The sequence below is a fragment of the Rattus norvegicus genome, chromosome 7 (genome assembly GCF_036323735.1).
Source record: "Rattus norvegicus strain BN/NHsdMcwi chromosome 7, GRCr8, whole genome shotgun sequence".
Taxonomy (NCBI): domain Eukaryota; kingdom Metazoa; phylum Chordata; class Mammalia; order Rodentia; family Muridae; genus Rattus; species Rattus norvegicus.
Window position 1 is genome coordinate 33,363,188 of NC_086025.1, and position 17,542 is coordinate 33,380,729.

General features: G+C 42.2%; 1 long non-coding RNA gene across 1 annotated transcript; it reads left to right on the forward strand.

Moving 5' to 3' along the window:
* Positions 1-1,973: 1,973 nt before the first annotated feature.
* Positions 1,974-17,542, forward strand: LOC134479665 (uncharacterized). The gene is made up of 2 exons (XR_010053252.1): positions 1,974-6,863; positions 7,808-17,542. It is a non-coding gene; the product is annotated as an uncharacterized LOC134479665 (long non-coding RNA).

A 17,542-nucleotide genomic window follows, 5' to 3' on the forward strand; every position in this document is an offset into this window, starting at 1 on the left:
CTTTGCAATTTTATGAGGTCCCATTTGTCCATTGTTGATCATAGAGAATAAGCCATTGGTGTTCTGTTCAGGAAAATTTCCTCTGTGTCTATGTGTTAGAGGCTCTTCCCCACTTTCTCTTCTATTAGTTTCAGTGTATCTGGTTTTATGTGGAGGTCCTTGATCCACTTGGACTTGAGCTTTGTAAAAGGCAATAAGAATGGAAAAATCTTTATCTTAATCCTACATCTGATAGAGGGCTAATATTTAATATATACAAAGAACTCAAGAAGTTAGACTCCAGAGAACAAAGTAACCCTAATAAAATGGGGTACAGAGCTAAACAAAGAATTCTTAACAGAGGAATATCGAATGGCTGAGAAACCCCTAAAGAAATGTTCAACATCCTTAGTAATCAGGGAAGTGCAAATCAAAACAACCTTGAGATTCTACCTCACACCAGTCACAATGGCTAAGATCAAAAACTCAGGTGACAACAGATGCTGGTGAGGATGTGGGAAAGAGGAACATTCCTCCATTGTTGGTGGGATTGCAAGTTGGTACAACCACTCTGGAAATCAGTCTGGAGGTTCCTCAGAAAATTGGACATAATACTACCTGAGGACCCAGCTATAGCACTCCTAGGCATATACCCAAAAGATTCTCCAATATATAACAAAGACACATGCTCCACTATGTTCATAACAGCCTTATTTATAATTGCCAGAAGCTGGAAAAAACCCAGATGTCCTTCAACAGAGGAATGGATACCGAAAATGTGGTACATTTACACAATGGAATTCTACCCAGCCATTAAAAACAATGAGTTCATGAAATTCCTAGGCAAATGGATGAAATGAGAAAATATCATTCTGAGTAGGTAATTAAGTCATAAGAGAGCACACATGGTATCCACACACTGATAAGTGGATATTAGCCTAAAAGTTTGGAATACCCAAGATACAATTCATAGACCACATGAAGCACAGAAGGAGGAAGACCACAGTGTGGATGCTTCAGTTCTTCTTAGTAGGGAGAACAAAATATTCATGGGAGGTAGAGGGTGGGAGGGACTTGGGAGGATGTGAGGAGGGGGAAGGGAAAAAAGGGGGGTAGGATCAGGTATGGGAAGAGACAGGCATGCTATACAGAAGGTCAGGAATTTGAACAGAGGTATGTAGCATGGGGGATGGGGAACTGGGGGTAGCCACCAGCAAGTGCCAGATGCCAGGAAAGCAAGAGGCTCCTAGGACCCAATAGGGATGGGATTAGCTGAAATGCCCAACCATGGGGAGGGAGAACCTGTAGAGACCATATCCAGAGGCTAGGCAAGACCCCTGGTTGGGGGATGGGGCCACCTATCCTCAAAATTTTAACCCAGAATTACTCCCGTCTAAAGGAAGTACAGGGACAAAAAGTGGAACAGAGGCTGAAGGAAAGGCCATCAGAGACTGCCCCACCTGGGGATCCATCCCACATGCAGCCACCACACCCAGCCACTATTGCTGATGCCAAGAAATGCATGCTGACAGGAGCCTGATATGGTGCCTCCTGAGAGGCTCTGCAGAGCCTTACTGATACAGATCAGGATGTTTGCAGCTAACCATTGGAGTCAGCACAGGACCCCAGTGGAGCAGTTAGAGAAGGGACTGAAGGAGGCATAAGGGTTTGCAACCCCATAGGAAGAACAACAACAATATCAACCAACCAGACCTCCCCCTCCCCCAGAGCTCCCAGGGACTGAACCACCATCCCAAGAGAACACAGGGATGGACCTATGGCTCCAGGTGCATATGTAGCAGAGGACGGCCTTGGAGAGCATCAATGGGAGGAGAGGCCTTTGGTCCTGTCAAGGCTTGATGCCTCGGTGTAGGGTAGTGTCAGGATGGGGGGGGGAGGGAATGGGTGGGTGGGTGAAGGAGCACCCTCATAGAAGCAGGGGGAGGGGAGATGGGAGAGGGGGGACCTGGAAAGGGGATCACATCTGAATTGTAAATACATAAAATATCCAAAAAAGTAAAAGAAAAATAAAAGAAACTGGAATGGGAAGAAAGTGAGGGAGAGAAGAAGAGACAGAAGAGAAGGAAGAGGAAAAGGGGGAGGGAAAGGAGGAGGACAGCATTAATTAGTTGCATATCTATTTGTTTATATAATTTACTTCATCTATCCCTCACAGCTCCATGGAGTGTATTAGCGTTAAGCAGAATAGAGTTTTCACTACAGTTACTGTAAGGATCGTTAAAGTGGGAAACTTTGGTTTTATTGCTTTGATACTACATTTTACTGATATCCAGTTGTACAGAAATAAGTGACCTGGCCTCAAGCAGTTTCTAATCCATAAAGGACATGCAAAAGTCTCCGTGAAAGGTATGAGTATTATGTGTTTATCCTTTGAGCAGTGTAAAAATAACTCCATTTCCATAACCGCAAGCATCTGTACTCCCTGACAGAGCACCATTTTTTAATTCCTTTTCTTCCCTGACAAGAATACAGAATCAGAATTTCTTGAACAACCTTGCCATCCAGCAGAGAATGTTACTTGTTGCACGGGTTTTGAAGTTATGGTGAATCAATCTGTTCACTTCATGTGTAAATTTAGCAAGATATTAATGTCGATCAGAGTCTTTTCTACTTGGAAAATCAGAGTGCTGATACCCAGGTCTTTCTCAGAACTCCAAATCAATGGCTGTGATTTGGGCCCACTTGGCATACATTATGATGCCTCGTGGAGATATGATGTGCCTGGCTTCATATGCATTGGTCCACAGTGCCTGTTAGACATGTGGTAGAGTATGGTAAAGAACTGGGTGTGAAAGAGGTGATGCTGTGCGTGCTAGAGGAAATGATGGAAGGAAGGAATTGAGAGTTTTCCCTTTCAGCTCACCACTGCTACTTACTTGCAGGCTCTATAGCTCTATAGCATGCAACCAACCATAGATCAAGAATGTTGCAAGAAAGCTTGCATTGGTGCTGCACATACAGATCTTTCCTTGTCACCAGCCTTGAGGCAACAGGACCAACTTGGCTGCTGTGTATGTAGGACACATGTTACAGTAGGGTTCATGGGTCAGCTATGGAGGCTAAATACAAATTCCATGTCATTTGACATAGGACTTGAGCTGGCTCCAAGACTGGAACCAGTCTCTTTGGGGTCCTAAAGGAAGTTCATACTTTCTAAAATCAAGTAAAGGAGATGCTGAGATTTCATGGGAAGAAAATAATTGGGAAGCTGGAGGAGAATCGGGGAGCATTTGCCCCTCTTTGGTTCAAAAATTCCTAGCCAACGGTTGTGATTACCTTTTTCTTTCATACAAAGTATGAAAGTACAAAGCACAAAAGGATAGAATGCGTTTTCTCCCTCTTAATCCACTCTTTTAATGTAAGACATTAAAAACAAAAGTTGTTTCACACAAACCCGATTAACTCAGAAGAGTCATAATCCATCCATACAAACAAAGAGCAAGGAATAATCAAGCCCTCATTATGCAAAAATGGTATCAGCTAATTTATCACACGGAACTGCACAAGAACCTGTTAACTCCCACATTACTTTTATTGGTGCTGAAGCTTATTTCTCCCATTGCATAAAGTCTGGACATAATACGATAGGGTTGGTATCATTCCATTATTATAAGGGACAGCTTCAAGTACTTCGCCTACAGAATCTCTCCGTTTGGAAAATGTTAAAGGAGGGGAAGGTACAGGCCAGGGGATTTGTGGCATTGCTTGATAGGCCAGCTCTGCTGTGGGTGACTGCTGACTGTCAGTCGCCATGCATGGGACAATGAGCCGTGGAGAAAAATCAACATTCTAGTGGGAAGAAAATCCAAAGAGAGTTTATGTTCTTTCTCGGGGAAGTGTTGACATTTTAATTGCTTTCTGTTTGCTTTGGAGCTACATTTGAGAATTGGAAGCCAGTTAGAAAAATAAGAATTGGCTTTATTAGAAATTAGACGAACTGACATGCAGGCAGGAGCTGGCACGGGTCCAGGCATAGCTCTCCACAAAATGGAGTCTGCAGCAGGACTCAAAGCTGCAGACACGTTCAGCTATTGAAAAGTTAAGCAGAACAGTTCCTACTGGACTGAGCCTTGTCACTTCCTAGAGTGGACCGTGCTTCTGCACAACCTATTTTTTTTTTCTGCCAGTCCTTTACTTAAAATGATATTTAACCCATTAAACTTAAATATATGTTTTTGAAGTAGGGCAGGGAGGGGTGCAAAGAAGAAAAGGAGAGACGCAATGGTTGGGGAAGTTGGAAAGATTGATGGGTGGGCTTCGAAGTATTTAGATTTGAAGATAATCTGATAGGTTTGACAGTGCATAAAAGACCCTCCCCCCACCACCACCAAAACAAAACAAAACAGCATGAAAACCCTTTGAGATTGAGAATGTGGCCAGAGCCAACAGCTCTGATTTTGTTTGTTCATGCCTTTTCTCTCTGCACCTGGAGTTTCCTGAGACGGAATAAGTATTTAACAAAACCAGGTGCCTACATGTGCATTCTGGGATCAGCCAATCTAAAAAATAATAATGTGATCCAAGAGCTAGGAGAAGAGAACTCCCTCAAACTAGCCTTGCAGCGGTGCCTGGAAGGGAGGCACCCGAACACATAGGCTATCATCTTCCCGTGCTGTGCCTTGGCCTCCTCAGCCATGATAATCACCAAGGAATGTACCAAACACGGGGTTCAGACCGATCAGTTCAGTGTGAGGTGGGTCAAACCGGTCCCTAAAAAGTACCTAATGGGGAACTGGAGAGATGGCTCAGTGGTTAAGAGAAGCCCTGGCTATTCTTCCAGAGGAGCCAGATTTGATTCCCAGTACACACGCACATGGTGGCTCAGAAACGCCAGGGCCTCCCGTTCCAGTGGATCCAAAGCCCTTTGTGGCCTCTGTGGGCACCAGTTCCCCACACGGTACACAGACATACATGCAGGTAAGCATCCATATGCTTATTTAAATAAATAAATATGTTACTTAAATAAATAATTAAAAATACCTTATGTTTATTTTGTACTCTATATAAATGTTCTCCCAAAGTTATACAGGGATACTATGTCTACTGTAGAGTTCTACTATTTTACAAGGAAAAATACTGAGGATCAGGAGACTTTTGTAAGTGTCCAAGCTGTAGCAGCTTTTGTTATAAAACATTTGAAACAAATTGAAAAGACATAAAAAGTATAGAGAACCCTCTATCCTACTTTGCTTATTCAGAGCCATTCTTGTTAATCAAAACCTGCTTCTCCCTGTTACTTAGAAGCAAACACAAGTATCATTCTATTTCATCAGTTTCTCATTAATATGTCTCTCAACACAATGATTCTTTAAAATAACACAACCACCACATTTTTACCAAACTAAAAAACCATCACCAGTTTTCCCCCATATTATCCACTTGGCTAACATCCCCATGTGCCTTATGACTTATTATTTTAGAAAGCTGTGTTTGGTTCCTTGACATGTGTATAGGGATTCCTCCAATTGGTATGTTCCTCTTCATTCTTGATTCCTTCTTGAAAAATTTTGGTTGAAGAGATGGAATTTGTTTTCTCCTGAACACTTTCTAATAATCTGAATTGTTTTAATCAATCATTTCCTGAGAGTTTCAAACATTTTCACCATCTTTTTTTTTTTGTTATAGGTTTTGTAAATTCAGTTAGAGGTGGCACTATATATATATGATTCATATATATATATATATATATATATATATGATTCTGATTTTCTACTTTTGGCAATGTTAATTGCCCATATGTAAAGTAGTGACATTTCCATAGGTAGGTGTGTGTGTGTGTGTTTGTGTGTACACTTGTGCATGTATGTGTGTGTTTAGAGTCCAAATATTAAAGATTTTCACCTGCATTCATTAATTTATACATTATTGCAAAGTGATGATATATTAATTTTGTGGTTTTTACAAGCATACTATTTTTTAGGTCAGTTTTAGGCTTATAGCAAAATTGAATGAAAAGTAGCTGAAATTCTGATATACACTGCATGACCAGCCTCAGCCAATGTCTTTCCTCATCACTGGTGCCTTCTCTGGAGTAATATATTTATTTGCCATGCCAATGGCTTTCTTTTAACACTTGATTATCACCATCTGTCCATCATTTCACTGGGCTCACTCTTAGAGGTGGGAATTCTGTGAGTCACGACAAATGCAAAATGGCAGACAGTGAGCAATGACTTCTTTTACCGTTTATCTGCAGGGATAGTTCTAATCACCCATTACTTTTCTGTCGTAGAAAGTAAAAGGAAGAAGAAGCTGGCTATCTCCAGAATTTATAGTTAATTCTGGTAGTGGCCAGCCTAGGGTAGAGGTGGACACCACTTTCAGGAAATAAGTGCATGGTCAGGCCTATAATTTAACCCATATTAGGTTTTGCTGTAAAGAGCGTGTGTGACACAGAAGGAGATACGATGCGCGCAAAGTGCGGAACTTTGTATGTGAGAAAAACTAGAGGCGAAATCCTCATGAAGGTGGCCCACTACTGAAGCTAACTGCAAGGCATCCCTGAGCCCACAGTTCTAACACCACCACAGCAAAGATTCATCAGTATTCAGAGACGAGTCCTTTCTTCTACATGAAGAAAGGAAGGAATAAAAGAGGAGCGGCTTCTGAATCGCTCCCTCCAACCACGGAAATGATTTTAATTACCAATTCATCTGTTGGCAGACACTTCTGGCAGATGTACCTGTAACTTGGAAAGATAACAAGTGAGCCGATTCCTTACTCCGGGGTTGACACTGATAGCGCCTGCTGAATTTCCTCTCAGAAAAGGAGCCCAGGCAACAATACATCTGGCACTCTGCGCGAGGAATTTGTCGTGTCTCTGACATGTTCAGCCTCTATTGTCCACGCCACCCCGACAGCAGGTCCTTTATATTTCAATGAAATTGCAGTCTGAATTAATATAATTAGAATGTAACTGCTATTCACTGCACAAACTCCTTATTTCCAGGAGTACAGATCTGATAACATGTCTGCTCAGGACCTTCTCAGTGATGGCTGGTGGGGCAAGAGTATAATGAGGGATGGGGCATATGCGGGTTAACCAGTCCTTTAAAATATTAACCAATGGAAATAAGGGAGAAAAAGGAAACTTTCCCATTCTTGGCATGCCAAAATAGAAGTATCTTTCAGACTTTACCTTCTACTGCACTTTTATGAAAGAGTGTAGTCTGTCTGCACCAAGAGAAAGAAAGGAAATAGGAAAGATTACATATCTTCCAAGTGACAGTTATATGACGTAAAATGGATAATTCATGGATAGAGTTCTGGAATTAAGAGGTGGATGGATGACTTCATTTTCTTTCCTATTTCATTTTGAACAGTTCATCTCACTGACCACGCTGTCTCTATCAAGTGAAATTATAGATCTCCTGTTAGATTCGTGGAGTTTAGTCTTCATTTTATGTTCCTACAATTTCTTAAATATTGATAAAGTGGCAAAATGACATCAGCAGCTTTTTATAAAATATTGAGTCGCCTTCCCTCCAGTGCCTTGACTTTCCCCCTCCCAGTGTTCTGTCTGAGGGAAGTGCTAACCCAGGATCACTGTGTAGGGAGACATCCATGACTCTTTCTGTGAGAACTGTGCAGGTCGCAGACTGAATACTTGTGTCTGTTCCTCTCCATTAGTATTTTAAAGTCCTAACCCTACTGTGATGATATTTTGAAGTGAGACACTTGGAATTAATTAGATTTAGGTGGGAACACATGGGGACACTCCCCCATGATGGGATGGAACTGGTTTGCTTTCAAGAAGAGGAAAAAGACCAGGGTGCTCATTCTGGTTCCTTCTCCCTTCTCTTTATAGGACCACACCTGCAGTTCCTCATTCTCACCTTGGGAGTGTACAGTGAGAGGGAAGTGAGGAAAATTCTTACCAAGGAACTGAATTTCTAGCTTCAAATGTTACAGAAAATAAATGTCTGCTGTTTGAGCAACAGAAGACAGAGTAACATGACTACCAGACTTCTGATGGTGCATCAATCCTTATCTGGAATTATGTTTCAGAAACTGTAGTGGTGGAAAAGGAGGATGCAAAGGAGGGCTAACACGATGGGGCAGATGTTTCCATGGGATAAACTTCAGCGGGCCATTTGACTTTAATGCACCCTGCAAACCACACATATTAAAAAGCTGCAGCCTCAGTTTGTCTTGAGAAGGCCAGATACATCTCCTCAATTTGCATCTTCACAAAAGGCCAAGAATGATCCTCTGGTGTCCAAGTTACTGTAGGAACTATTTTTCTTGTCTTCTTCAACTTGGGGAAGCTATCATTTTCCAATGAATAGTCCAGGGGTTTTCAGAGTTAGGTGTGTTTGACCATCATGTATACACACGTATGTGAGCTGGCAGGATAGCAGGAGGATGGATTAAAATTCAGAAGCTGGGAATTTCCCTTGAAGGATGAATGAGAGTTTCCAGTCGTGGCATCCAAAGTACACAAGGTGAGAGTTCTTCCAAATCTTTCTGACACATCCCAAAGGCTACCCAAGGATTAGTGCTCTTTCCAGAAACACAGATGTTCAAGTCTAGTAGCTGGGAAGATTGGTTATACATGATGCATGGAGTGCTTTGAGAAATGACCTCCCATTGGCTCATCCATTTAAATACTTGGTCCCCAGTAGGTACTACTTTTTAGGGAGGTTCTGGAACCTTCAGAAGGTGTGGCCTTGCTGGAGGAAGTATGATATTGGGGGCGGGCTCTCAGAGTCTATAGCTTCACCCTGTTTCCAGTTCTTTCTCTGTTTCCTATGTTTGGATGAAGATGTGATCAAACAGCTTCCTGCTCCTCCCGCCTGCTATCATGCCCTCATTTCTGTTATGGGATCCCACTCTGGAATTCTAATTACAAAATCAGCCTTCTTCTATAACTTGGTTTTGATTTTGATGCTTTTATCCCATCGATGGAAAAGTCAATGCCATGCATATCTTTTAAAAAGTAAGCACACTTAATTTATATAAAAGGAGATGATATTTTGGGAAAGAGGTCCGGGAGGGCCTGACCAGAAGGCTCAGACTGTTCTGACCCTGTGCGCTTGTCTATTGGATTTCCCAGTACTCGTCTTTTCTGGTTTGGACAGAAAAATTGGTATCCCACAGTCTCAGGCGAGTTACTTTATACAAAGGGATGCAGTACAGATAGATATTTAAGGTGAAAAATCATTTAATATAGCAAATATGTGCCCATTCTCCAACGAGTTTGTCTTATTATGCTAGACGTTCACTAACATGATTATGTAGAGTACATACACACTTAAACACCCAGAAGCACACATAGGAGAAAAACATGTTCTCCAAACTCTAACTGCCCCCTCTCCTCTGTTTTTCCAAAAGAATATCAAAGTCTGAACAGAGTGAAAAAGGTTGGTGGATTCTCATCCTTAATTCCCTAGAGTCTACCAAATGCTGCCTTTGACTTTGCCCATTTGGTTTTTTTCCCCCCATGTTTCAGAAAACTCTTATAGAGTTTGGTCTGAGGAAGATTGAAGGTGAGGTTTGGTTCCTGCTTGGTTATTAGGTGTACTCTAGTCTGGTATTCAAGGAAGGTAGTGCAGACCTCTAGGACTCAGACTGCCTCACAGTTCTTAGAGGACTTTATTCTGAGAACTTCAGAATAAGTTGCTTAGGGAATCAGTTAAGTGGAGTAAATATACAGTATTCATATTCTACAAAAGAATTATTCTGTCATAAGACAAGGACATACTCCTTGAGGAGAATATGGAGAAAGGAACATACAGGAAGAGTAAGGGGGAAAGGACTGAGGATTCGAGGATAGACAGACGTACGGACTCAAACCCAGCCTTACTCGCCCTGCATAAATCACTTCGCATCTCATTATTCTTCTCATCTATTGAATAAAAGTAGTCTATCCCCCATACGGCAAAGGTTCGCTCAGGTACTTTCTGGAAAAGCCTGCACAGTAGCGAGTAACATGAGTCATCTGAGACAGTTATGTCCTTGCTGCTGGGAGCAGAATGTGGGAACGCTTGCTTGCTGTCCTTTCTGGGGAAGCTCACTCGACTTTCCACCTCTTCTGGTCTTAGGTAGGATTGTTTTTATTAGTCCTCCTAATGCTAAGCTTACATAATGTTTTGAAGGAATTTGTTGCTTAAGGATATCTTCAATTAATATTATTACCAAGAACCAGATTTCATTTCTGCCTATTTTTCATAGTGCAGTAACTGAAGCGTTTTTCTTAGTTTGTTGAAATCATTTTTTTTTTAACCTCTTAAAACAAATCAACGTTCACAGGAAACCTGTGTGGCAATGTTTCTTTTTATCACGTTGTTGTTTTTGAACACCCAGGAAGGATGTCAGTTTTATATGCAAAACAGTAGCCTTTATGTGGAGGGCGTTTTTGGTTTTTGTTTTTTCTAAAAGTCTAGAACTACTACAAATTTGAAGAAAAACGCCTTGCTCTCCTTGGAATCAGAGTGAAATCCAAATCTATAGTAACACGTCATGTCATTAGCTCTTGAGAAAAGTAAACTCCACTCTCAGGGGAAGGCAGTGTCTAGCAGTCAGGCACTTCCTCTTCCTTCCCTTCAGCAGGCTGCCCAGGGGACCCAGGAGGGTGGGGCTGCCCAGGGACCCAGGGGGTGGGCGGGGCTACAGCTTCACCCTTGTTCAGTCTCCGCAAAGCTGTCTTTCCTTCCTCTCCCCTCTCCCATCCCTGCATTGTTCCAGCTGCCAAGCCCTCAGTATTTTCACCCAGCAAGAGGAAGAGAAGGGCAGAATGGCTTTGAAAGAATAACATTTCTTTTTATGCACTTAAATAGAACACCCGACAGAAGACATCCTGTGTTTCCTTTCATGGACGAAAGGCTCCTTGTAGTGACAAGAGAAGCAAAAAAACCCCCCAGGGTTTGCTATTTGGGTAGGTGGTGTTGTGGTCATATTCTGCTGATGGCGAATACTACTCTGCTATTTTAAATGACAGCCTGCTGTCTTCTCCCACACACTGCCATCCCCCTGTGGGCAGCCACACCTGTCATTCTGCTGTATTTATATTTATTATTTTTTTTACACCGATTCTGAAGTCCATGCTCACTGTCCATGAATGTGAGCATGTTTTGAGTTTTCCTCTCTATGGAGTACTTGCTTGAAACTCAGAGCCTGGCAGGAGGCGGGCACTCAAGAAGTATTTGTAGCACAAAAAAGAAGATCTGGTTTCCTATACAGTGCTCTCATATGTAATCAGAGGAAAGTAACTGGCAAAATAAGGTAGCAAGGGCTGGGTAGGTGGCTCAGTCAGGAAAGTGTGTGCTGCACAACAATGAGATAATTTACACAACACACACACACACACACACACACACACACACACACACACACACACACACACCATATAATTTGATTCCAGAGACTGTTGTTTTGATTCAGGACCATCTTTCATGTTTTTAAATCAAATAAAAAGAAGTTCTTAATTTTCTTACATTGCATCTTTTGTAATCTGCAAAATCCAAACAATGCCATCTAATCTGTGAATATAGTGGGAGAATAGAAAGGACCGGCAGAGTCGCTGAGCAGTCAGTGGTGGCTGTCATTACAACTAACTACTTACTGCTTTTAGCAGCAGCAGCCTGGGGTGGGCAAACCATAGCTCGTAGGCTGGGTCTAGCTTGTGGCATGTTTTTATAGGGATACCAGAGCTTTACTGGACACAACTCAGATGCCAGTAGTTGTACGAGTCGGGAATACTGCGTGCGAAGCCTAGAACTAGCTACTCTGGCCTTAAGGCTAGGTCCATCGAAGCATGTTCCATGGTTGATCCCCAAGCTGCTACCACTGTTCTGTGACAGTGATTAAACATTCAGAAACATCTGAACATACCTTCCATTAAAGGCTAAGTTCATTGTTTGCCTTCTGAAAAACAAAACAAAACACAGACAAAAAAAAAAAAAAAACATCATTCTCTTACAGAAGATTGGAAATAAAAATCCAAAAATACAACAACCAAAAAGTAACACAAGAAGCCCAGTCATCCCCACTGGAATGGAATCTAATATTTTGTAATGGGATTTTGCTGTCCCAGTGACTTAGTAAGACATGCTCACGTGCTTGCTGATGGAAACATGCGGAAACCTATCAGGTGTGAATGACAAGCATGTCGTGAGATTGCAAGTGACCTGGGAAGGCTGATGAGCATGCACATTAATAACGTCATGCTAATGGACTTCCTATGCAGATAATGGGCCAGCCACAGTTCACTCATCAGCTAATACAGTTGTAATGCATTGTTTCGTATCTGAGAGAAGGCAGCCACCTTCGGATACTACAGATGCCTCCTGCACACACACGAATAATCATTCCCTTTTGAGGTAAATATATTTTAAACCGATCAGGTATCACCTCTGCCAACTTTCCTGGAAATCCAGGCAAATAACATTTCTATGACAGCCCTCATGTTTTTGTCGAATGTGCACATTAAAAACAAAAGAAAGAAAGAAAGAAAAAAAAAAAGCAGACCGATTTTTTCCTTTCCTCTTTTAGAAACTGTTCCAAGTAGTCAAGCCTGCCAAGAAAAACAGACAAACTCTCAAGAACAACAATGCCTATTATGTGTGGGGTGGGCACTGCCAGACTCTGATTACTGTCCAGACATTAACCCCTGGGAGTGTCTTAGGGAAGAAAGACCAAGTTGGAATCCAGACATTTCCAGAATTCTACAGACATTCATGGTGTGAGAACTTGGGTTTTTATAGTAAGTACTGACAGAGGGACAGATAACTTAAAGGGCCCATCGCCCCTGCCCTAGATGTTGTCAGGCCTCATTCTTCCAAGCAGACTGGACAGAACTCCTTGCCTCTGTCCTTCTCTTTGTGAGCTTGCCTGATGATGTGTGAATAGATACCCCTTCCTGCTTCTTCCCACATGTGGTGTACCCCACCCCACCCCACCCCAGGTCAGACCCCCCAGGTCAGAGGAAATCATCAAATTCTGCAACCATAGAGGAAACTCTGTGGGTTCCTTAAGGTCACCACTTCATAGTTAGGCTGCTAGAAACAAACTGAAAGAAACAAACAAAAGCTCTTGTAAAAGTTTCTTTCTCTTCCCCACACATCCTTGGCAGGCCAACAGTCTCTGATCTCAGATAAAGAGAGGACAATGGTGCTCCCACTGAGAGGGTGATATAATGTGTAAACAGAATATCTAGCATATGCCTGTACACTGTAGTCATACATACTATGTGTCTGTGTGGTATTTCTCTTGTTTATATGTATATGTATATATGCACACATACATATACACTTTGGAGTGGATGAACATGTCAAGTTAATTATGACCATTAAGCTTACCATTTGTTGAGAGCTAATTCACACCAAAGTTTCATTTATTCCTAAAAAACAATTCAGAAATGGCCCCATTTTGCCTATTAATAAATTCATTCCTAGGCCTGGAAGTGTGAGTGAGTAGGACAGCACATCCCTGGGAAATTCAGTTCCCCCAAGTTCAGGGGACCACAGGTTGTCAGTGTCAGTGTCCGTGACCAACAGTGTCACTGATACAAGGCACAGCTGTTGTTTCCTTCCTAAAGATGAGCAAAAATGTAAAATGACATTAAAGTCCTTTCTTGCAAAATTATATTCTGGTTGGAGAGAAGTGGGCACCTTACAGATTGAAAAGAAGGTGGGAGAGGGTGGGCAGAATGCCATACTTGACCTGTGCCTCCCTGGCACAGATACTTATGAATCAGTGGCAGAGGCGAGCTCCTTTAGCCACTGGGTATGCATGTGTCGTGCAATGTGGGACTTATAAGAGGGATTTCTATTACACAGAATGGGAGGAATGAGTAGACTGTCTCTACTTACTGTATCTTTATGTTACCTGTCGTTGATAACCTTTGGGCCACTGATGCTGTGCTAAAAGGAAACCCCCCCCCCCAAATGGCAAAGTCAGCTTAGCAAGATGAATGATGACGTCTAGAGGGGTCACTGCAGATACAAAAGCATGCTGAACTTTCTGTTCATTGAAATGATAAGATTCTATAGGCTAACCATTTCAGAGAAGAGACACCTGTTCTCAGGATGTGAAAAGGCACCTTGGGTGGGGGACCAAGAGGAATTGAACCCATTGTTTCCCTTGTTTGTTTCACCTTGAACGCACAGCTGCTTATGCTCCCCCCCCCCAGACACGTAAACATATAAACAAGGAATGTAGCACCCTTTAGTTCAGAGGTTCGAAACCTGTGGGCCTCGACCTCTTTGGGGAATCACATATCAGATATCCTGCATATTAGATATTTACATTATGAATCATAACAATAGCAAAGTTACAGTTATGAAGTAGCAATGAAATAATTTTATAGTCTGGGGTCCCCACAATAAGACGAACTGTATTAAAGACTTAGAGCATTAGGATGGTTGAGAACCATTGCAGTAGCCCATTCTAAGGAAGGGGTCACTCTTTGGTAACATTGGTCAATGCAGCATCCTCAGAGCAGGGAACCCTTTTGTAGCTGAGGGAGGGATCTGGTTCAAAAATAAGAGAACAATAAGCTTCCTACCAGGCTGCTTCTAAACCTTACTATTCTGCCCTGGACTGATAAAAGGCAGTGTATGTGGATGTGACCTGGATCCTGGACAGCCATCCTACCTTAGTTCTTTGGAATTTCACTCTGAAAAAGCAAGGCCTGTCTTTGACATTTAGGGGTTTAGGATGTCAGACTGAAAACATTCCCGGACTGGTGGTAATAATTCTGGCTTCTGTACCTATTTTAAAGAAGAATAGTAGATTCTCTTATATTCTTTTTGGTGTCTTCTTAGCTGCTACATGATTTAACGAAACATCTAGTTCCTCGTTTTTAAAGTGTATTCAGAGTTGGCATATGATTCTGGAATATTTACCAGAAACCCTGCCCATTTTTTCCAAAGGGCGTGGGCCAAACGCCCGTCATTAAAACCTGAAGTGATTGGATGGACATGAAGAAGAGGAATAGGCCTGCGTGCGAGAAAATAACTGTCTGAGATTTCCTGGGTCTCAAACAATGAGGCAGCTGCTTTCCTATAAACACATGATTATTATTATTTCTACCTAGACAGCTTGATAGCAGGCATTATCTTCTCTCTGAGTGTCTTATCAAGTTCTGGCTGTGTGAGCGTGGGTGATAAGGGGTAAGAAATGTCACCCATGGGACTGTCGAGGACTATTTCCATGCACAGCAGCCAGTGTCTCGGAACTGAAAGGGAGTCCTATTGTTCACTCAGGCCCTCCCTCTTCTGACTACGCCAGGAGTGAAGGAAAGAAGATGGGGCTGCTATTGTGTGGGGGATTGAAATTTCATTACTCTCAGTTGCACGTCAAGCAGCCTTGATTTTTGAAAAGCAGGATCATCGTGGAATATCTTTGAAGGGAGAGAAGAAGAATAAAATGAGCTCAGAGCTTCTCAGAACTGTGAGGCGGGGTGAAAAAAAAAAGAGAATGTGGCATTCTCAAATATCGGGACTTAAGACCCGAGACACATGAGCCCCAGAGTGCCTGAGCACTATCCCTAGCTACAGTGTGGGATCCAGTTCTTAATGTATACTCTCTGTCCTGGACCACTCATCAGAAAAGTCAGGTTTTCAGATTGCCGTTTCATTGTTTCTGTCTCAGACTGAGTTCTGGGAAGGAATTAATCTGCTCTTGCAATTAAACTTAATTATGGGTGTTCTGCCTCTGAATATTTGAGAGGAAAAAAAATACAATCTCTTTCTATTTTTGTTTCACCTTTTTAGTTTTCTAGCCTTATATTTTCTTTGAGAAAACGTGACGTCAGGAAGAAGAGAAAAATGTGACAAAGTCGTGCTATGTTCATATAGCGTTCCCTATAAAGTGTGCAAACCCTTGAGTCATCTTGGTGCAGTGTTATGGTTACGTTGATGTTTCAATGCAGGATACTTGGGAAAGAACCAACTCGACCCCCCTACCCCCACCCCCACCATTTTAAATCACTGTGGTAAGTGGAATTTCAAATGGATAAGATACTTCGCTCTTAAACCAACACAAATGAAATCTTAGCCATGGAGTTGCTGAGATAGGGAAAGAATCAGGTTGAGGAAGAAAGGCCAAAGAGAAGGCACAAAGTGGCAAGGGCCATGTGGGGAAGGACACAATGGCTTTGGCCCCTCCTGACATGTGACTGCAGGGCGGGGGTCTCCCATCTGTGTTCCTGTAGCAACCTTATCTGAAATGAGTATTGGGGACACACTTGTTAGTCGAGTTAGTGAAAAGAAGCAGGCTATCAGTGTTGAGATACGGGAGGAATGCTATGTCAACTAGGGAGATTACTTCCTGTTGTTTGAGACGGTGTCTCTCTATGGGGCTGAGTCTGGCCTGGAATTTGTAATCGTTTGAATCAGCCTCTCTAATGTGGTAGGGTTACAGGTGTGTACCACCATGCCTGCCTCAACTATTCTGGTTTCTTCAGCCCTTAAGAATTTACCAGGAGGCCTAGATCGACAACTATTAAACGCTTTTAAAAAGATACTAATTTATTATCTTTAAAGAACATTTTAAATGTATGCCTTGACAATTTTATCCATGCCTACAGTGTAGATGAATACCCACCAAATCCCTCCCCATCCTTTATCAAATAACAGTAGTGTGTTCACCCTAGGACTTTCCCAGACACTGGCTTTTGAGCAAGTTTATACTGCCAGATACAAACCCGCCTGGGGGACTGGCCTTGAAGCCAATCAGAAAGTGGTTGGTTGACCCCACAATAGTCATGCGAGTATTGCATCACTGGGTGTATCTTGCCTGGCGGGTTAGTCTTGTTGCATGGAGAGGCCCCAGGTAAGTAAGGTTGCTATTGGTAATTCTCCCCCAGCAGCCTGGGTAGCATCTTAGGGCACTATGAAATCTATCATCAGAGAAAAGATTTCAGCTTGATTTCTCTCAGCCCTATAACCATAGTGCATGGTGTCTTTAGCAGTATGGTATTACCATTTGGTTATTGCGAATAACCGAGAGCAGAGCCGAGAGCTTGTGTTGTTTTGGGGCATCAACAACTGACAGGGAGGTATCTTATGCCCAACACTGGGATTTTTGTTCAATAACCCATGCCTTCTCGTGGACAATCATTTATTGTCCACTCCTGTAGCTCACCCCCATCCAAACTCTTTTTTCTTTTTTTTTTTTTTCTTTTTTTTTCGGAGCTGGGGACCGAACCCAGGACCTTGCGCTTCCTAGGCAAGTGCTCTACCACTGAGCTAAATCCCCAACCCCCAAACTCTTTTTTCTTATATTTTTGATTGTGAGCCCAGTCTTCAAGGGTCGATCCATCTCTCCAGCTTAAACTCCTTCTTTTCAAAAACTATATTTTTAAATTAATCACCTTACAAAATAGTGGCCTTTCATACATCTTTAAAACCATTACATTCTTGTTGTTAGTGAATCCACTCCATCTTCTCTCTGCTCTACTGCCTTGTTTCATTCCCCCTTAAACTCTTAACCCTTAGCAGCATTCATTTCTTCTTCTTCTTCTTCTTCTTCTTCTTCTTCTTCTTCTTCTTCTTCTTCTTCTTCTTCTTCTTCTTCTTCTTCTTCTTCTTCTTCTTCT